General features: G+C 30.4%; 1 protein-coding gene and 1 long non-coding RNA gene across 2 annotated transcripts in view; both read right to left on the bottom strand.

The window, feature by feature from the left end:
- LOC111678717 (fibronectin type-III domain-containing protein 3A) overlaps nt 1–23246 on the bottom strand; it is a 332499-nt gene that overhangs the window by 255901 nt on the left and 53352 nt on the right. The gene's annotated exons all lie outside the window — the stretch shown is intronic.
- Nucleotides 671–1384, bottom strand: LOC124418707. Its single transcript, XR_006940178.1, has 3 exons — nt 1232–1384; nt 1075–1153; nt 671–929 (listed from the first exon to the last, which is right to left on the bottom strand). It is a non-coding gene; the product is annotated as an uncharacterized LOC124418707 (long non-coding RNA).

Genomic DNA, 23246 nt, shown 5'->3' with positions numbered 1-23246 from the left:
ACTAGACTATAGACTAGACTATAGACTAGACTATAGACTAGACTATAGACTAGACTATAGACTAGACTAAAGACTAGACTATAGACTAGACTATGGACTAGACTATGGACTAGACAGTAGACTAAACTATAGAATAGACTATAGACTAGACTATGGACTAGACAGTAGACTTGACTAAAGACTAAACTTTAAACTAGACTATAGTCTAGACTTTAGAGTAGACTATAGAATATACTATAGACTAGACTAGAATAGACTACACTATACACTAGACCATAGACTTAACTATGGGCTAGACTATAAACTAGACTATAAACTGCACTATAGGATACGCTAAAGACTAGACTATAGACTAGTTTATAAGCAAGACTATAGAAAGGGAATGATTATTTCCCATAAAAGTTACAATATTGATAAAATTCAATCAAATAAAAAATTCCAAAGTTTAACTAAAACTCTTTTTTGAGTATATTGCTTGGAAATAAATAAAATGAATAACAATTAAATACAGTTGTTGATATTTAATTACAAATAAAGTTTTAAAGGAATTAAATAATTTCACTTTATCTATACTTCCAACTGTGCTTGCCTAAACATACGAAGTTTCAAAGACTCTAAAGAAATAATAATAAAATTTCATTTAAATTAAACAAACAAATCACATGCAACATTTGTAAAGACTTTTAAATATATTTTTGTTAAAATCTATTTCTAGTTTTTTTTACATGTATATTAATAGAAAATTGTTTCTTTAAATGGAAAACTTGAAACCGATCCAGTAGTTTTGAATGAAGTTAGGGTACCCCTTTTAGACCATTTTTCTGCTCTTTTTTCATGTTGCATTCTAAAAATTACTGTGTTTATCCTCCTGTTGGTAAACGCAGTTGAAGTTTGTTGTAATCTGGGTACTACAGGTAAATATGTAATATCTTTGTATGTGAGTAAATCAGTGTGTAAATAATGGAAAAAACACATGTAAAATACTCATAACTATTGTTTTATTTTTTTTTTTCTAAATAATAACTTGCAACAACATTACACTTATAAATTGTAATGTTGCAAATTTATACTCACACTCATCACTTGATGCTCGAAACTCCTCCTCCTCCTCACCCCACGACAAACACTTGCCATAAGTCTTTTTAACTAGAAACTGTTGAACAAAAACAAATAGTTATTGCACTCTTACAAAAACAGAGACTCGAATTACTTAAATACTAGTATTTTATACCTAGAGTTACATATGTATATGCAACATACATTCATACGTAGATTCTAAACACACGTCGTATATTTACTTACTACATACAACATGCAGCAACACATGTAAAAATTTTAGTTAAACATACGTTTGGATAATTTTAGAAAATCTGGTTATTTTTTTATTTTTTTCTATTTTTATTCTTGTTGCAGTTATTTGTTGCTCTGTATAAATGAAGAACTCTTACTATATTATGGAATAAAGTGGGTAGTGGTGTAGTGTATAGTGGAGTGTAAACTATGTAGTAGCTTACAGCAGTTTTTGTTGGTATTGTTGTTGTTGTTGCTGTAGCTGGTGTTGTTGAAGAGTGCTAAAAACAAGTTGTTTTAATGATTGTTAAAAGTTGTATTCACACACATAGATACACACACCCATACATACATATACGTGCACACGAACACTTTCAAACAAAACTCGGTTAAGGGCATTATATAATTTTCATTAAGTTTTTTTCATGTTGTTATTGCTTTATCAAGTACCATGGAGTATTTTAAACAAGAAGTTGCAACAATAATTAGTAAAAAAATTTTATAAATCAATGTATTAAACATTTTCAATAAAAAGAAAATTAAAGCAAAAATCATTTATGTTAAAAATAATTAAATAACTAAATAACTAAATAACTGAATAACTGAATAACTAAATAGCTACATAACTAAATAACTAAATAGCTATATAACTAAATAACTAAATAACTAAATAATTAAATAACTAAATAACTAAATAACTAAATAACTAAATAACTAAATTACTAAATAACTAAATAACTAAATAACTAAATAACTAAATAACTAAATAACTAAATAACTAAATAACTAAGTAACTAAATAACTAAATAACTAAATAACTAAATAACGAAATAACTAAATAACTAAATAACTAAATAACTAAATAACTAAATAATTAAATAATTAAATAACTAAATAACTAAATAACTAAATAACTAAATAACTCAATAACGAAATAACTAACTAATTTTTAACGCGGACTTTGAATGAAGGAAAGGGTCCAACGATAAATCAGAAGATGCCAATATTTCCACTGTTGTAGAAATATTTAACATAGCTAGGAGGTCAAATGTCAACAACTTATCTGGAAAATTACGACGTACAGAAAGACGGACGATGCAGCGAACGATTCTAAGAATGATTCGATTGCTATATTTTAAGGTAGATAAGAGAGGTAAAAACAAAGTGTTTTAAAGGGCTTCAGTTCTGTGCTTAAGACTAATAAATTACAAAGTAAAAATAAAATGAAATATCTTTAAAAGAATGACATTTGTCATCTCTCCAAAAGTAGCACCAAGTGATTTTTTATTATCTGTGGAAGTGATGTTTATTGACTTTCAAAGAAGCAAAAAATAATCAAATTTTTTTAATTAAATTTTATTTTTTACTGAAATTTTTTGAATTAAATCAATTTTATTTTGGAGTTAAATAATAAATGCGTGTAATTTATTTATTTTTGCTAGTATTATTTAAGTCAAATTAGTTGTTTTCTATAATACAATTTTACTTCCTAAGAATAACTTAAGATGTAATGAATTTGGAATCAAATAAAAAAGACATCCCTCTTATAACAATCCTGAGTTAAAATCAAAACCTTTTCAGGGCTTTTTCAGTACTTCCATGGAGTAAATTCTACTTCTTTTTCTCTTCTTTCGAATTCCTTCTTTTGCTATTTTTTCTTATAGATGAAATACTATAGGAGTACCTTAGGATATACATATTTTTCTTAAAACTTTTTTAACAACATAGATACTAATCCCAATTCTAGTAATATTTACAAACAGTTGTGTTTTCTTAATATTTTATACCAAATAAGTATTATTACAACAATATCTGTTTATATGTTTTTCAGTTTTTCTCTTCGTTTTTATTTTTTTTTTGTAGTAAATCCGGATACCAAAATTGTATTATTTACTCAAACCAACAGATGAATTTTAACAAAAATAAAACAACAATTACTGCTACAGTAAGAAACGTATCTATTTGTAGTAAAGAATAATATTAAATGTATGAAATAATACTTAAAGATACACATACATACACATATAAAATGCAATATTTATTCACTACACCATGAATAGAAATGCGAGTAGAGATGTACAGAAATTATAGACCCTGTCGTTCTGGGTGTGCTACAGATTATGTCTAGTTTGTTATAAATTACTAAGACATAGACCATAGAAAGGTTTAAAGTCTCTGCTATAGATTACTTGGGAAATGTAAAGTATACACTAACTTTCCGGAGAAACTTCTCTACTCGACTTGGACACTCCAGAGTAGGGTTCTATAGTTGAAACGAAACTATAGTTGAAAAACGACTTTTCGACTTTTTTTCATTTAGTTAAAAGTCGACTTTTCGACTTTTTAGATTTTATGAAAAGTCGATTTTTCGACTTTTTTCATTTAATTAAAAGACGACTTTTAGACTTTTCGACTATAAGTATTTTATAAATAGTTGACTTTTTCGACTTTTTTTGACTTTTCGATTTTTTTTTCGAATTTTTTCGACTTTTTGACTATTTTCCACTTTTTTCCTACTTTTTTTTGATTTTTTGAGAGTTTTTCCGACTATTTTAGAGTTTTTGATTTTTTTCCACCTTTTTAAAATTTTCAACTATTTTTGACTTGTTTCTACAATTTTAGAGTTTTCGACTTTTTCCATCTTTTGGACTTTATTCGACTTATAGACCTTTTTCGACATATCGACTTTTATTAACAAAGTCGACTTTTCCACGTTTTTCACAGACGATAGTCGAATTATCCACCTTTTTGGAACAAAATAGTCGACTTCGACTTTTTGACTTTTTTCTTGAAGACTCTTCAGTAGCGATTACTTTTCCTCTCGATTATGTCTTATAAAACCATTGGGTCATTCTCTATGTTTCTCTTCGTCTCTATATCTCTCCCACACACACTATTGCACCAATTGACAAGAGGCAACTCTTAAGCTATATCTAGTAATACTTGTATCAAATATTGCAAATAACAACATTGATAATACACAGTTTGCAACTAGCAATAGCAACAACTGAAACAAGTCAGAATTTATAGTCGAACATGGTCGACCATGTGATTATACCAGTGATTATGTTAATTAGTGTTAGTATGGTCCTATCCTTATAATTGGGTATTTACGATATTTATGCAGAATATTATCGTTGTATTAATGTTTGTAAATTTTGATCATTAAGTAATTTGCTGAAGGGGATTTTGTATGGGGACTAGAGTTAAATGAGGCCCGATCATGAACATATATAGTATATGAGATCAAAAGACATATGCGGAGCGTACGTTTAGACTTTTTTCATTAGACTTTGTTTTTGGATCACCTGTAGCGAGCACTAGGTTTACATGAACACGCGCTTACAGACAGATGGACATAGCTAAATATAATAAAAAAATCGATTGGTATACTTTAAGATGGGTGTAAGACCATAATTTCTGAGTGTTACAAACATCAGCACAAACGCATAATACCCTCCCACCCCTCTATAGTGATGTATAGGGTAAAAAAAAGTATCATCATCAACAATAATAACAAATAATAATAATAATACGAATACGTTACGAATACAACTTATAATGCTCTCATATAAAAATACAAACAAATTAGTGCATCTACTCACTATTTCTTTCTCTCTTTTTCTCATGTTTATCATATAAAAATTTATATTATAAATAATTTACTTAACAGTAAGATTACAATTAGAACCACAAAACGACAAGCGTTTAACAGCGAGACTGGATTTTATGAAAGTGCTTCAGATTTTTCTTTATATGTTTGATATTAGCTTAAAAATATCATCAACTAAAGGGGGGGTAGAGCAAAATAAATATATATTTTCTTTGCTAGGAAATGTATATTATCGTCGTCTGCAGTTGTCGCAACAATTGCAATAAAACTGTTACTCTGTAATATGTTTCAACTGCAGCAGCAACAATCATCTCTTGCACCGATTACTACATCTACAAGAATATAAATATGAAAACTTTTTTCTCTTTTAAAGGTATTCTTTTTGGGGGGTCTGGACTGACTGTCGAGAGTTTTAACGTGAGCACCTGCATTGACGGCCTTATCTCACGGTGGTCTTTTTCATCCACTGGGACTTGAGAACGGTCGACCATCGCCCCTTTGTTCTTAAATGAAGAACTCAAGTGGCAATTTTTGTAGATTGGCTTTGACCGGTCCATGAACAAGTACTTTGCTGGAGTACTCGAGCTATGTAATCTCTTGACCATTGGATGGCCTCTGTTGATTTGGCAACAACACCTAGAAACGTAACCGGTGGCCCGAAGTACGATCCATCAATAAGCCGTAGACATTGTTCTTACTCAAAGGGACACACTGTGGTAATTCTGATATAAACAGAGTATACTCTGAACATATCTGGACAAGGAATGGTATTATATGTATATGATACCTTTCATTCATTATCATTCAATCCAGCACACATCTCATTCATACGACACATTCATAAGAGAAAAACATACGACACATTCATTAAGTGGACGGTTGGGATAAGGGCCGCCGAACCTCACATTAATCCCGTACCATTATACAATTAATACCAATTCATTTCCAACGCTCAGTCCCACAGTCAATCCTCTATGAGGTATCTGTTGTTTTCGGCAACAGCAATGATTTTATCCCTTAATATTGACTATTATCATGCGTCAGTCTTTTATCCGCCACTTACTCTACCCGCGAATTTGGGTTTAAACCACAGCCACTACGTGGATCTCGAAGGAACCTCAACCAACTCATCAGCTAAGACATTGTCCTGCGGACAACTATCTATATATATAAAAGAGTAGCGTTACTGACTGACTGATTCATCATCGCACAGCCCAAACGGCTGAATCTAGAATCATGAAATTTTGACAGTAGATGTGTTTTTGGTTATGTAGATCCACTAAGGAGGGATTTTTGGAAATTTGCACATTTAGGGGTAAAAAGGGGGAAAAACGGGTAAAACAGGTTTTCTTAAATATCTTACATAATATGATACAAGAAAAATTTTAAATGCATCTGTATCTACTCTTAAAATGAGCAGATGGGTGTCTGGTACTTTTTTGAAATTCGTACTTTTAAGGGGTAAAATGTGTAACAAATGTGATTTTGGTACCATTTTCAGCCATGCTTCTTCTTTACTTTCATTTTACAGTAGACGTTATATCTAAGACCTAGACCCCTGGCATGGGTGCCGATAACACAGTGTCCTGTACAAGCTCGTACAAGCTAATCTGCTCTCTTCAAAAGCTAATAAGCAGTCTTGATCTGAGAGCATCATACAGAGGCCACATAGACTTCAAGATCTGACAATTGGTTTCACTTAACAACCTAATTTGGACTTGATCATGAAGTTTCACAAGAGTAATGCCAATGATTTTCTTTCGATTCCTTCCACATCCAACACCTCTGAAATCTAAGATCATTATATAGAGGCCAAATAGATATCAAGATCTGACGAGTGGTTTCACCAAACAACCTAATTTGCACTTCGCTTCATAAAGTTTCAAAAGAGAAATGCCAATTTTTATCTTTCGATATCTTTCTCATCCAACTCCGCGCCCTTCATGGCTAATTCGTTAGCTATATAGTTTCCCTGACATTTTTCGTTATGGAAGCCAAACCTACATGGTCATGCTTCTATCCTGGGGAATATGACTAGCATCCCCGAGAATATCGATTACTGCACTACCACGCTCCTTCCGGACACAAGATTCACAATTCAGATGTCAAATGAAATATCCTTCTCAGAACGTGCAACACTTTACATCTATACTGATGGATCTAAGTCCTCAACAGGTGTGAGTGGTGGTTTCTTTATCCCCAGCTTTAATAAGGCGGTGTGTTTTAGACTAGACGACAACTGTAGCGCCTTACAGGCTGAAATCTCAGCTATACAGAGAGCGGCTAACTGGATGAGGTACTATAGAATATGCAAAGGAAATATTCGAATTTGTACTGACAGTAAACCTTAATGGCAGATAGAACTTTATCCGGTGTCTACACAACATCCAGACTGATTCGCGAATGTTGGGTGTCTCATGACGAGATGGCGAACCATTCGTACCTGGAGTGAACCAAAGGTCACTCCAATATTCCCGAAAAACGAAATAGCAAAAACTGGTTCCCGCCGTCACATAAGGGAGCCTGCTTTCATGCTGTAAATCCTTTATTCAGCATGAACTTTATGGGTCTGCCCAGACCAGATGGTCATCAATGACCCACTGCTCAATATAAAGAATGATATGACCTTTATACGATGAGCGTAGATCTTTCTATCTGGTAGCCATCCTGACAGGGCACTGTATTATATGTGCACATACAAGAAGACTGACACTTTAGTTGACTTAATCTTCCATACAACGAATTTTGCAGGAGTTGCCAATGTAAGGATGAAGAAGAAACCGTAGTACATTTCCTCTGCATCTGTCCTGCCCTGGCAAATATCAGGACTGAGTTTCTACTTAGGCAGTCCAATATTGCATGAGCTTGCAGCTCTATTTTTCTATTCGCAGGATCCGTTACAGGGACCACTAGGACCCAAGTGAGTCGGTCAAAGGGCCGACTGCCTCAACAACCTAACCTAGGGAAGAAAATCACTCTGGGTTTATCTAGTTAGATTATACTTTCTCTTTCTTCTTGGAGAATGTCGTATTAAAGAGATATGTCCTCTTAAACATATTTTCAAATATAATGTCAAGTTCCCTGTCAATTGTCATTTCATCCTCTTTCCATAAGTCATATTCACAGTAACATTGTTCCCATTTTACCTTTTTTCTAATCATTTAAAGCTGGCAACTCTTTTTCCAATGCTGCGTACTATTTGCAGCAAAACTGTTTTAATATTTTAATGGAAACGAAAAATAAATCTTAGTACAAAACAAAAAAAAATATATATATATAAACAACGCAAATATATTTTGAATTAAAGTAAACAAAATAGAGAAACATTTGTCATAGAAAACAACCAAAAACATATGACACAAAAATAGCAACGAAAACAAAGACGATTTTAACAGGCCATGAATAAAATTAATTTCACAATTGTTTGCAAAAAACAAATGTGTTGTTGTTGAAAACAAAATTAACAATAATAATAAAAAACACAAAAGAGTTAGTAAACACTTGAGAAATGTATTTTGTTTTTTTAATTTTCTTAAAAATTTTCACCTTTTTTTTGGGTAACTGATAGTAGAAACTACTTGTAGTTTATTTCGTAGTCTATAGTCTAGTCTATAGTCTAGTCTATAGTCTAGTCTATAGTCTAGTCTATAGTCTAGTCTATAGTCTAGTCTATAGTCTAGTCCATAGTCGAGTCTATAGTCGAGTCTATAGTCTAGTCTATAGTCTAGTCTATAGTCTAGTCTATAGTCTAGTCTATAGTCTATATACATATATAATATCGTAGTGTAGTCTATATCCTCAAATTAATAACAAAATTGTAATTAGAAACTAAAAATATTTTGATTTTATCTTAAAAAATAACAGATAATCTTAAAAAATATGTAAATTTTTTCATTATTTAAAAAAAGGTAATAAACAATTACTTTGACAGATATGTTACTGTTAATATTAATTACCTACATTGAAGACAGTTATAAATCTCCATATATTCAAATGTCAAAACTGTCAAAAAATGCTTACAGTTAATTGCAGTATTTGTTTATTTTGTTTAATGCGTCTGACTTTTTGAAAAGGTCAGACAAACAAATTTACTGCAAGTTTTATGACTATTTAAAACAAAAACTAAAGAAACTTATAAGCTAAAAAATGTGTACATTGATTTGTAGTTTAGAATGGCATAATTGTTTAAAAGTATAAATTTAATTAATATTTATTTGCATAATTTACAAAACCAAACTGTCAAAATTATTTTGTTTGAGGTTGTATGCCACACGTACATATGTATGTATATGTGCATACGTAAAATATAAATTAACATTTTAAGAAATTTTTAAAAAATTGTTAGTTATTTATTTGGAAAGACCAACATTATATAGAAGATAAATTTTTTAAAAATTTAATTTTCAACAAATATCTAAACTTAAATTTTACAAAAGTTATTCTTTGTCCTAAAATATAACGCAATAAAACTCATAGAATAAAAGAAATGAATAAATCTTGCATCTAAGTACTAGTAAGTATGTCAAGGTAAATAAACTGACATTTCCTTAACATACACATACATATGTAGATAGTATGCCAATGTATTTCTATCACATTAATGTCTGGCAATGTGGAACCTTTTAAATTGAGTTAGGAAGAAAGCGGTCGACAACATGGAAGAAATCTTGAGATGAAAAAGTTGACAATACTCAAGACACAGCAACAACTGAAGAAACATAGCAAAACAAATGTGATTGTAATATACATATGTATGTATATGTATAAAACAGTGTTTTAGTTGAATGTGAATGAGGTGGGTATTTAAAAGAGTTGAGTTAATAATTTTGAAAATTATGACAATAGAAATGCAATTATGTCTAAATAACAATGATATATGTTTTTTTCCTCGTTTATATTACTGAAATTAAAATCATTCTTTGTTAAAAATTTAAAATTCACTTTTTTATATTATCATCCTACTGTGCAATGTCATTATCATTGAATCCATCTTAAAAATTGCAATGCATTTCAATGTGTATCGTTAAAAAGAAAAATTATATTATGTAGTGCCAAAGAAAAATGTTAAAACATCAATACAATCTACTCACATCTCCTGCATTTAAAATTTTACTTTATTAAAAAAACTAGTACGTATTCTCATTTTGGGAATATATTAAGGTAGTATTTCATTCGTTTAAAATTTTATATTCGTATATAAATAATCAATTATATAAATAATCAATTACAAGTCTCATCTCTTGTCACTAAAATCAACAGCATCTACTGTCTGAATGCTTGCCACGTCATCATCCTCATCAACATGATCAAATGTTAGTTTCATTCCAATGTCTTTGTCATTTTTTCATACTCATTCTATTCGTATTTTAATAAAATCCACCTACTATGAGACTTCTGTTTATTTGCAAAGTACTCAGCAGCATATTTTTAACGCTTTTTATACAGAAGGTGTCCAAATCCACATGTTCGAATACAGACACACGCTCATATTATTATACGAAAACCCAACCTACAAAAGGTTTTTTTAAATATTATGAACTAGAACTGAACTAGAACTAAACTAGAACTGAAGTAGAACTGAACTAGAACTGAACTAGAACTGAACTAGAACTGAACTAGAACTGAACTAGAACTGAACTAGAACTGAACTAGAACTGAACTAGAACTGAACTAGAACTGAACTAGAACTGAACTAGAACTGAACTAGAACTGAACTAGAACTGAACTAGAACTGAACTAGAACAGAACTAGAACTGAACTAAAACTGAACTAGAACTGAACTGAAGTTGAACTGAACTAGAATTGACCTAGAACTGAACTAGAACTGAACAAGAACTGAACAAGAACTGAACCAGAACTGAACTAGAACTGAACTAGTTCTAAAATTTGAATGTTATAAACTGTGGATATGAATCTTGCAATCTAAAATATCTATCTATCTATCTATCTATCTATCTATCTATCTATCTATCTATCTATCTATCTATCTATCTATCTATCTATCTATCTATCTATCTATCTATCTATCTATCTATCTATCTATCTATCTAGCTATCTAGCTATTGTTATACCCTACTATATAAGCAACAAATTTTCACTATCAACTCTTTCATCTTAAACAAAAATTCTTTAAAATAAGGAATTCATTCGTTACCATATAAAAACTAAATTACTTACATATTTTATATAAACATTTTCCTTATGGAAACAAAATAAAAGAATTTACTATATGTATTCCATTATTCCAGCAATACTAACACCAGTCGTTGTCAATGGAAAAATTAATTTAAATATTCTGTTGATTGAGTTAATGAAGACTGTAACAGAAGTGATGGGAAACACTTACCTGAAATGATATAAAAAGTAAAAAAAAAAAAACATTTTATAATTGAAATAAAAATAAGTATTTTAAATTCGAATATTTTAAAATTAATTTGCTAAATGTCTACCTTATTGTAATTGCTTTAAAAGAGTTTATTAAGTTTAACAATTAACATGATGTTTTGACATCTCTAATATGTTATTCAACAAACTACACTTTAATAACAGTCGCTTGTCGTCTGTGGTCACAGTTGTAATCATGCTACTTAATAAAAACTCTTTAACAAAGGGGGTAAACAGAAAACTTTTAAAACGAATTAGGTGTATAGAATTCATTTGGCGCCTTTTTGTTAACCAAATTACCTTTTAAACGAATCATCTGCTACTTGCTTTTTCTCTCTCCTCCTTCTTCTTACACATCAACAAGTAAATTTAAGCATCAGACGAAATTAAACGAAGTAATTTTCTTCTCAAAACTTTTAACACAATTTTAAACACTTTTTAGAGTAAATTTTTACAAAAACCTTTAACTTAATTATAATTAAACATTTTATTAACCTTTTACTAAGAAATTTATTTAATTTTTTACACTAAAAACACTTTTATTTTACTAATTTAACAATAAACATTTCACCACACTACCGAACCATACAAAAACTCCCGCAAGACTAAATAATTGCATGCAAAAGAACAAAAAGAAAGAAATAGAAATAAAAACACAACAACAAACATAGAGAATATTTGTTTGTATGGAAAAAATTGCAACCGATACATTGTTGTTGTAGTTTTAAACTTCTGCCTGTAGTTTGTTTTTGTAAATAGATGATGAGCATCAACAGAAAAGTTAATTGAAGAAAAGAAGGAATTGAAAGAAAACAAAAGTTTATTTATTTACAAAAACAAATGTTATTAGAACAGTGTCAACAATGTTGCGCTTTTTCTTACAATTGCAATGAATATAAATAAGTTCAGGGATGACATATGAAATTTTCATATTGTACAAAACCGCATTAAAAAGTGTACTTTTTTAATCCCATTGTACTGAATCTATATTTTTTGTAAATTCATACCAATATAAAACATAAAGCATTTCAAGTCGATTTCTTTAGTCAATTAACTAATCAATATTTGTATATATCAATTACCAAGTTCATAAATCAATGTACTAGTCTATTGAAAAGGCTATTTTATAAAATAGGTTAGTACTGACTAGTCTAAGAACCAGTGTATTGACTTAATGGTCATATTTATTAACTAGTCTATAAACAAGACCAGTGTACACTGTCAGGGATGGAAAAAGAGATTTTGTTTCAGTATCAAAAAAATATTTCAGAGAGTACTTTTTTTGGATCTCAAAGTACTTAGGTTAGGCTGATAGGAGAATGTGTACTACATCAAATTCGAAGAAATGCACCTAGGCCACAATCTTTATCATGAAAAAAAGGAACTAAATGAATTATTCCAATCAGTGTTAGTCAGGAATGTTATTTCTGGAATAACATCACTTCCAAGATACTTGGATCTAACTTCGACGAATGCCTGGCAGTTGCAAAGATAGTGCCCCAGAGTTTCACTGTCCTCTCCACATGCTAAGTTTTTTTTTTTTGCTAAAAGTTTGTAATTTCTGAAATATATTTATAAATTGGAATGGACGCTAAATGTTGATGTGGTGTCCGTCCTTCAATGTTAACATCTTTAATATAATTTGATGAAGTTTTCCGAGGAAATGCATAGTATCTCATAGCTACGACACAAATATTATATCGAAATTGTACTTTGTAAAATGTTATATTTAAAGCACTCATGGCGCTGATATAAATTCTCGAAAAGGGAACAAAATTGCGTTTTCTCAAAACTCAGGATATATTATCCCAGATTCCAGATGTGATGGAGAAAATATGAAATAATATTCGAACTCAGCGCTGATTAATCTTATAGAAGCGTCTAACATGATCTTAGGGATTCAACTATTTTAACATTAAGTCTGATAATATTAAAGAGAAACAGCTACTAAAGTTAAAGAGTACTTTAGTAGCTGTTTCCTACAACTTTTATTTGATGCATTTTCGAGAAAAAGTGCCAAAAAATATTTTAAAAAGTATTTTAAATTTTAAAGAAACTTTTATCCCCATATTCTAATTCTCTTGTTATTTCAAAACGATTTATTGAAACTTCCCATACAAAAAATATTTTAACAGACAGATTTACTACCGGTTAAACGATAATCGGATATTGAGATTGTAGCCCTGAAAGTATCAAATAAGACTCGGGAGTATCACGGTACTTTTGTACATCAATTAGTATCAAAAAAAAGTACCATCGTACCAATTTTGCCATCCTTGTTGTACACTTAATAATACTATTAATATTAAATTATTAATGAAACTTTGGATGTCTGAAAAACATAACTGTAACTATTGGGAAGACAAATTTTGCGAATACGTTATTTTTGTGAAAAGTAATTGCTTGTGCTAAAAATTGTTGAATCTGATTCGCAACGTATGCCGGAGCAAAATATTTTCTTTTTTTTTGTCAAGGGAGGAGGACAACAAAGACATTTAATCACCATTCAACCAGAAAACTTATTAAAAAACATAATTTTCCTCACTTTTTAAAAAATTTTACAATTTTTGCGATTTTTTCTTAATGTAAACAAACAGGTAGGTATTTTGACAGTTAAGATTGTAACAGCTGATGGCCAGCTGTGTGGACGAGGCTACCTTATTAAGTGTACACTGAATAAGAACATTAAGTCACTGGTTCTTAGACTAGTCAGTAGACGGCATATTTTCACTATAAGGACTAGAGGATAGAGAAGTTAATAGTGTTTTAGACTAGTTTATTGTCTAATCTATAGAATGCTAGTCGAAAGTCTAAAGAATAGAATAGAAAAGCGCTCAGAAAAAATATATCCCAAAAGGACGCTATGTTTTCTGGTTATAATCTCTTCCAGAATTCTTTACAAAATCCTTTTGAAAATTTTATTTAAAATTTGGCGGAAATCGGAAATTTTTTGAACTTTACTCTTTCACGCACAAAACTAAAACGCTGAATTTTTTATGGATATGACTTCATTACACACTTTATTTTAACGTATATTGATCGTTTTTGATGAAAAATGGAAAAAGTGTTTTCGAAGGTTATCGCAGGATATTATCCTTTTTAGGATGTAGTTACCTCAAATCCTAAAAATAACTTATTTTTCTTTGGAAATAACCATTTACTGCAGCTGTGTGCTTAAAATTACACTCAAAATCGAGAAAAATTAAAAAAAGACTTGGGACATTTTTAAATTATTATTTCAATAAGGGAATATAATTTAAAAATGTAGAAAATGGTTGAAGATCGAAATGTACCAACTTTGTTAAGACTGATAAGTCCTATGTTATGAAAAAAATGTTTATAGCACATGATAGTGTACCAACTTTGCCAACTCTGATAAGTTCCTTTATGCTAGAATTTAAGCAGTTGATTTTAAAACAATTGTCTATACCACATGAAAGTTATTTTTCTTGTGACTTTTATCCGCTCTATTGGAGTCTGGTAATTAAGGGGTTTCAAAGTTTTGATATATGTATAATTGGATATATCTTAAATGCTCATATGATAAATATGAAAACTCTTTCAGAACCAGGACCAGAACACATTTATCTTTAAAATGTTTCAATAAAACAGCAATTCATCTCACATGAAATTTTGTAACAACATTAAGAGCTTTCTTAAGATGTACATATTTAAAAGCTCATATAATTAAGAAGTTATTTCATTTAAAATATTAATAAAACTGTCTAAAAAAACATCAAACAATGTGTAAAAAAATCTATATCAGTTATTAACAATATTAAAATATTAATTAAAGTATCGCACGCAAAAGCAATGTTATACATTTTTATATAAAAAACGCTTCATTCGCCTCACTTTCTAACGAATAATAAGTATTAAAATAATACACAAATTAAGCACTGACAAACAAACCTTTGTTAAAAACAATGTTCGAATTGTCTTTTTCTTTAATAATTCTCCTCCCATACTCTTTCCACCGTTTTTTCAACAAATGTCTTTAGAAAACAATTAAACAATGTGTATTCTTTGCACAAAATTTATATAGAACAATCTAGCTAATAATAAGAAATAATTGCACAAATATTAACACTAAATTTTCACTTAAACTTCTTTTTGTGTTATTATTGTTATTTTCAATTATTTAAGAGATTAAAACACAATAATTAATTATTTAATTAACACCTTATTTGGACAAACAAACTAACTAATGCGAACCGTATTAAAATCACCGCAAAACTAATGAAAAGAAAAAGAATTATGCAGAATGGGGATAAAGTAGTAAGAGCAATAAATTCGGTCTGTTACAAAACTAAAAAAACACATACACACATACATTCAATACATATTTATGCATTTATTGAAGTATAAAGTAAGTAAGTTTTCCGTTCAGAGAGGGTATAAATGAAATTTAAGTGTAATTTAGAAATGGTAAACTAAATGTACATACATACATACATACATACATACATACATACATACATACATACATATATTCATTGTTTTGAACTTTAAAGCTTTTTCATAAAGCTTAGGGAATGGTGAATAAATGGCGAAAGACATAGTTAAGTACTACGAAGAATCATCTGTGTGAGTTGCATTTGGGTTTTCAAAAGCCATAGACCTATGGATGAACAGATAGATATATAGATAGATAGATAGATAGATAGATAGATAGATAGATAGATAGATAGATAGATAGATAGATAGATAGATAGATAGATATATAGATAGATAGATAGATAGATAGATAGATAGATAGATAGATAGATAGATAGATAGATAGATAGATAGATAGATAGATAGATAGATAGATAGATAGATAGATAGATAGATAGATAGATAGATAGATAGATAGATAGATAGATGATAGATAGATAGATATAATCTTTTGCTGAGTCGATTTAGCTATGTCCGTCCGTCTGTCCGTCCATGTAAACCTTGTAATCAAACTACAGGCCGCAATTTTGAAGATAATTGAATGAAATTTGATACATGATCTTCTATTGTCCCAGGAACGGAACCTATTGAAAATGGTTAATTATAGGGCCTCATTTGACACTAGAACCTCTAAAAAGCCCCCATCAAAATTTTACTTAAATATCCACAGTTTTATTAAACAGTAAATGGATTTAGGATATCTGAGGCAAGGTACAATTCAACTTAAATCCTTTATTATGAAAACTAAATTACATTTTATTCGTATACAGGTGTAGGGTATTATGTGGTCGGCCTCGACCGACTATAACATTATTTAGCTATTCTCTGGAATATTTGTGTGTGTGTGAGTGTATGATACAGAAATAAGTTTCTTGCATTGTTTAACAAAGTAGTTAATTTATTTTTTAATAATATATAATTTTCCACGGCGATGAACCGTCAAAATGAATTACGAATGGATCGTAGAAACGGTATAATTGGCTATCTTCATTCAGAGGCCAAATTAAGTAATTCAACTGATCGTAGAAACATGGTAATATTAATGTAATTTAGTTATTCAAACTAAAATACATACAGCTTGTGTAATTCGCAGCTGAAATTTTGTATGTTCTATTTGTAAATGGGGATTGAATGATGAAAAGATCGAACTTCTTCGTTTTCTTCAAACTCTAATATAGTTTTTTAATAATAAAAAAATCATACCCATTTTTAGATAAATCTGTAAAATATGTATTTATTTACGTGCGTCACTTCATAAATCTTAAGTTTGTTTTGGAATATATCTTCTAAACTTTTTTGAATCTTAAAATTTAAATTAAAAAATATATACATTTCATCTAACCTAAACAATAAACATTCGTTATTTGTTATCACACGCCAATATACTAAACTGTACAAAAAAAAAAAAAAAAGAACTATACACTAGTAACGGAAACACGTCTATAATTTGCTTTTTAAGTAAAACCATACATCGACCTAATTGTCACTTCGAATGACAATTAATTGTAGCCGCCATAAAACACGACAGAATTTATGCATCATTAGATGGCAACCAAAAAGTTGAATAAAATTATTTATGTAAATTTATTAGAATTTCACCCCAATTTGAAGCAGTATACTACTCCACATTTGCACCATATAATCAATATTTAAAGTAAAGAACTTAAATTTCAGTTTCCAGGCCTATATTGGCGGGTGTGGATGCATTGTTAGTGAAGGCGTTGATTGTTTACATTTTGCACGAGAACACACAATCTTCCTTGTTTGCATTAGGTTATATATATAGGGGTTTCTGAGTTAACTGATAGTTATATGTGTTCTTGGGAAGATAAGGGCAAAACTATAGACTAGACTATAGACTAGACTATAGACTAGACTATAGACTAGACTATAGACTAGACTATAGACTACACTATAGACTAGACTATAGACTAGACTATAGACAAGACTATAGACAAGACTATAGACTAGACTATGGACACAGTTATATGTGTTCTTGGGAAGATAAGGGCAAAACTATAGACTAGACTATAGACTAGACTATAGACTAGACTATAGACTAGACTATAGACTAGACTATAGACTAGACTATAGACTAGACTATAGACTAGACTATAGACTAGACTATAGACTAGACTATAGACTAGACTATAGACTAGACTATAGACTAGACTATAGACTAGACTATAGACTAGACTATAGACTAGACTATAGACTAGACTATAGACTAGACTATAGACTAGACTATAGACTAGACTATAGACTAGACTATAGACTAGACTATAGACGAGACTATAGACTAGACAATAGACTAGACTATAGACTAGACTATAGACTAGACTATAGACTAGACTATAGACTAGACTATAGACTAGACTATAGACTAGACTATAGACTAGACTATAGACTAGACTATAGACTAGACTATAGACTAGACTATAGACTAGACTATAGACTAGACTATAGACTAGACTATAGACTAGACTATAGACTAGACTATAGACTAGACTATAGACTAGACTATAGACTAGACTATAGACTAGACTATAGACTAGACTATAGACTAGACTATAGACTAGACTATAGACTAGACTATAGACTAGACTATAGACTAGACTATAGACTAGACTATAGACTAGACTATAGACTAGACTATAGACTAGACTATAGACTAGACTATAGACTAGACTATAGACTAGACTATAGACTAGACTATAGACTAGACTATAGACTAGACTATAGACTAGACTATAGACTAGACTATAGACTAGACTATAGACTAGACTATAGACTAGACTATAGACTAGACTATAGACTAGACTATAGACTAGACTATAGACTAGACTATAGACTAGACTATAGACTAGACTATAGACTAGACTATAGACTAGACTATAGACTAGACTATAGACTAGACTATAGACTAGACTATAGACTAGACTATAGACTAGACTATAGACTAGACTATAGACTAGACTATAGACTAGACTATAGACTAGACTATAGACTAGACTATAGACTAGACTATAGACTAGACTATAGACTAGACTATAGACTAGACTATAGACTAGACTATAGACTAGACTATAGACTAGACTATAGACTAGACTATAGACTAGACTATAGACTAGACTATAGACTAGACTATAGACTAGACTATAGACTAGACTATAGACTAGACTATAGACTAGACTATAGACTAGACTATAGACTAGACTATAGACTAGACTATAGACTAGACTATAGACTAGACTATAGACTAGACTATAGACTAGACTATAGACTAGACTATAGACTAGACTATAGACTAGACTATAGACTAGACTATAGACTAGACTATAGACTAGACTATAGACTAGACTATAGACTAGACTATAGACTAGACTATAGACTAGACTATAGACTAGACTATAGACTAGACTATAGACTAGACTATAGACTAGACTATAGACTAGACTATAGACTAGACTATAGACTAGACTATAGACTAGACTATAGACTAGACTATAGACTAGACTATAGACTAGACTATAGACTAGACTATAGACTAGACTATAGACTAGACTATAGACTAGACTATAGACTAGACTATAGACTAGACTATAGACTAGACTATAGACTAGACTATAGACTAGACTATAGACTAGACTATAGACTAGACTATAGACTAGACTATAGACTAGACTATAGACTAGACTATAGACTAGACTATAGACTAGACTATAGACTAGACTATAGACTAGACTATAGACTAGACTATAGACTAGACTATAGACTAGACTATAGACTAGACTATAGACTAGACTATAGACTTAGACTACTAGACTATAGACTAGACTATAGACTAGACTATAGACTAGACTATAGACTAGACTATAGACTAGACTATAGACTAGACTATAGACTAGACTATAGACTAGACTATAGACTAGACTATAGACTAGACTATAGACTAGACTATAGACTAGACTATAGACTAGACTATAGACTAGACTATAGACTAGACTATAGACTAGACTATAGACTAGACTATAGACTAGACTATAGACTAGACTATAGACTAGACTATAGACTAGACTATAGACTAGACTATAGACTAGACTATAGACTAGACTATAGACTAGACTATAGACTAGACTATAGACTAGACTATAGACTAGACTATAGACTAGACTATAGACTAGACTATAGACTAGACTATAGACTAGACTATAGACTAGACTATAGACTAGACTATAGACTAGACTATAGACTAGACTATAGACTAGACTATAGACTAGACTATAGACTAGACTATAGACTAGACTATAGACTAGACTATAGACTAGACTATAGACTAGACTATAGACTATATAGACTAGACTATAGACTAGACTATAGACTAGACTATAGACTAGACTATAGACTAGACTATAGACTAGACTATAGACTAGACTATAGACTAGACTATAGACTAGACTATAGACTAGACTATAGACTAGACTATAGACTAGACTATAGACTAGACTATAGACTAGACTATAGACTAGACTATAGACTAGACTATAGACTAGACTATAGACTAGACTATAGACTAGACTATAGACTAGACTATAGACTAGACTATAGACTAGACTATAGACTAGACTATAGACTAGACTATAGACTAGACTATAGACTAGACTATAGACTAGACTATAGACTAGACTATAGACTAGACTATTGACTAGACTATAGACTAGACTATAGACTAGACTATAGACTATAGACTAGACTATAGACTAGACTATAGACTAGACTATAGACTAGACTATAGACTAGACTATAGACTAGACTAGAGACTACTATAGACTAGACTATAGACTAGACTATAGACTAGACTATAGACTAGACTATAGACTAGACTATAGACTAGACTATAGACTAGACTATAGACTAGACTATAGACTAGACTATAGACTAGACTATAGACTAGACTATAGACTAGACTATAGACTAGACTATAGACTAGACTATAGACTAGACTATAGACTAGAACTATAGACTAGACTATAGACTAGACTATAGACTAGACTATAGACTAGACTATAGACTAGACTATAGACTAGACTATAGACTAGACTATAGACTAGACTATAGACTAGACTATAGACTAGACTATAGACTAGACTATAGACTAGACTATAGACTAGACTATAGACTAGACTATAGACTAGACTATAGACTAGACTATAGACTAGACTATAGACTAGACTATAGACTAGACTATAGACTAGACTATAGACTAGACTATAGACTAACTATGACTAGACTAAGAAGACTATAGACTAGACTATAGACTAGACTATAGACTAGACTATAGACTAGACTATAGACTAGACTATAGACTAGACTATAGACTAGACTATAGACTAGACTATAGACTAGACTATAGACTAGACTATAGACTAGACTATAGACTAGACTATAGACTAGACTATAGACTAGACTATAGACTAGACTATAGACTAGACTATAGACTAGACTATAGACTAGACTATAGACTAGACTATAGACTAGACTATAGACTAGACTATAGACTAGACTATAGACTAGACTATAGACTAGACTATAGACTAGACTATAGACTAGACTATAGACTAGACTATAGACTAGACTATAGACTAGACTATAGACTAGACTATAGACTAGACTATAGACTAGACTATAGACTAGACTATAGACTAGACTAAATAGTAGGCTATATAGAATAAAATATAAACTAGACTTAGACTAAACTGTAGACTATACTATTTTTTGATATCAAAAAGCACTTAAGTGCTAAATTTTCTACAGCTGGACTAAAGATTTCATAATTTTGTCGCCATACTGTTAAAAATCATCGTGATAATTTCAGTGTGTGAGTGTACGTTAATAAAACACCAATTTTTCGGCGCCTAATTGTATGCCATATTATATTAAGCCAAAGTGAGAGAAAGTGTTTGTGTTACAGTGTGTATTACATAAAATTTATAGAGTGGCCAATATAAACTGATGATGGGTTTTATTTTTTCCAGTTGTTTATGACTTGGTTACATTAAGTGTGTTACATTGCCATACACGCTTTGGCGCACACATTTACACATAATAAAATTGTGGCAGTAAGTACCTCCTAAGCTACTAAACTTAATGTCTAACCGAGTGTGTGTGTGTGTAAGGATTCAACTCGTATTCAGTTAATAAAATAAGGTGTTAAAAGCTTATGTTATGGTCAATACAGGTCACAATTTACTGAAACACAAGGGGAAATAACATGCCAAATTGTAAAGAAAAATTGAATTTTTTTACAATACTAAATTGTAACATTTTATATTGGCTAACTGGTGGAGGTTAATAAATGGTCCAGTTTCCAAGAAATTGAGTGAATAAAGAAAAGAAAACATTTAAAGTTTCTGGGGTTTCTTTTTATGGCTCGTTTGTCTGGTTTTTTATTTTACAAATGTCTAGTCATATTCTCTTCGACCTGTTTTTTTCTCTCACTCTGGAATCCTGTCAATTGTAATTTTCAAATGATTATATCAAAATGTTTTCATTGTATTAACATCTACATGTTTTATAGTTTATGTGATTGCCTTGGCCTTGATATGTCATAAACTGTAGTAATGTGTAAATAAAAAAAAACTAAAATCCCACAAACACAAATACAAAGCTATTGTAATTCTATGAGGAAACAAGCAATAGATCTACATTCGTCTGTATCGAATCTTATGCACTCTTCAATAATGTACTAAAATTAAGATTTGTATAATTTGTAAAGAAAACTCATTTCGTTAAAAAAGGATTTTTTCGTCCCTGCAAAAACAATATTGCTGACTGTAAATAGGAAATCATATCAGACAGAAACTTGGAATAGCAAGATCCCAAAAAAAATCTGGAGAATTCAAAAAAAGATTTTAATATACAGACTAACGAATATGGCAACTTATAATATCCATATTATATATATACTTTAGAAGATCGGAGAATTATATTGTAAAATTTTCAAACGGAAATACTTTTATATACCTTCCTAACGAAGCTGAAGGGTATAAAAACAAGCATATTTAATATTTAACACGTAATGGATAACACGTAAAAATGTTCTACTATTTGTTAAAATCGAAAAAAAATCTCTTAAGATTTGTAATTCAGTTCAATAAATCTTAGGATATCGAGATTTTACGTCTCTGTGTTTATTAAATAAACATAAAACTTTGTAAATGCAAGGAGAAATATAAAGGACATTTTCAAAACAACCTTTTAATTTTATATTGTAGGTCAAATTTGAGACCCTAACCATTAGCCTAACATTCCAGTCTATAATCTAGTGTAGAGTCTAGTCCATAATATTGTCTACAGTCTAGTCTACAGTCTAGTCTATAGGCTAGTCTACAGTCTAGTCTATATTCTAGTCTACAGTCTAGTCTATATTCTAGTCTATAGTCTAGTCTATAGTCTAATCTATAGTCTAGTCTATAGTCTAATCTATAGTCTAGTCTATAGTCTAGTCTATAGTCTAGTCTAT

This window comes from Lucilia cuprina, chromosome 2 (genome assembly GCF_022045245.1).
Source record: "Lucilia cuprina isolate Lc7/37 chromosome 2, ASM2204524v1, whole genome shotgun sequence".
Classification (NCBI taxonomy): Eukaryota; Metazoa; Arthropoda; class Insecta; order Diptera; family Calliphoridae; genus Lucilia; species Lucilia cuprina.
The sequence above is the reverse complement of the archived record's forward strand: the minus strand, read 5'-3'. Positions and strand labels throughout refer to the sequence as shown.